Genomic DNA, 790 nt, shown 5'->3' with positions numbered 1-790 from the left:
ATGGTGATGATGATGATGATGATGATGATGATGATGATGATGATGATGATGATGATGATGATAAACAGTGATGAAAAATTAAAACTGCAAAGCTGGAAAAGATATTTTAAAATTACAAACTTGTATTTAGCATTCCAGCTGAGGCTTCAATGTTTGGTTTTGGATTAGTAGAATTGCATTCATGTGAGTGTGTGTGTGTGTGTGTACGTGCATGTATGCATGTATGTATTGATGCATGTATGTAAGTATGTATGTGTGCATGTTATGTATGTCTATACGCTTGTACATATATATTTGCATGTATGTACATATATGTATGTGTGTATGCATATGTGATGTATTCATTTAATTTTCCATTTGAATATTGCCAAGTGAACGAGAGAAACAGAGAGAAAAACAGAGAGAGAGAGAGAGAGAAAGAGGGAGAGAAAGAGAAAGCTGTGTTCATATATATTTCATTAAAATACACAATATTTCCAAAACCACAAGGAAACTTTGGGCTCGTAACCATCTCTTGTTTTCACACTGCTAAGCAGATGAGAACTCTACTCCCTCTTAAAAAATAAGATGCTGCATTTCTGTAGATGATTATTCTTATTTTATTTATTTATTCATAATATATAAGTTATTTTGATATTCTTTAGCTTGACATTTCATATAACCATTATTAACCCTTATTAACCTACTGTCCCCGTTTGAGGACAGTTGTATTTGGTTCATTTACTGCAATAGAGGTTAACTGAACACTTCCATATGTTTGTTATCCCTATATATATATATATATATATAT

The sequence above is a fragment of the Octopus bimaculoides genome, chromosome 2 (genome assembly GCF_001194135.2).
Source record: "Octopus bimaculoides isolate UCB-OBI-ISO-001 chromosome 2, ASM119413v2, whole genome shotgun sequence".
In the NCBI taxonomy this organism is placed as follows: Eukaryota; Metazoa; Mollusca; class Cephalopoda; order Octopoda; family Octopodidae; genus Octopus; species Octopus bimaculoides.
This window is presented reverse-complemented; position numbering follows the sequence as displayed.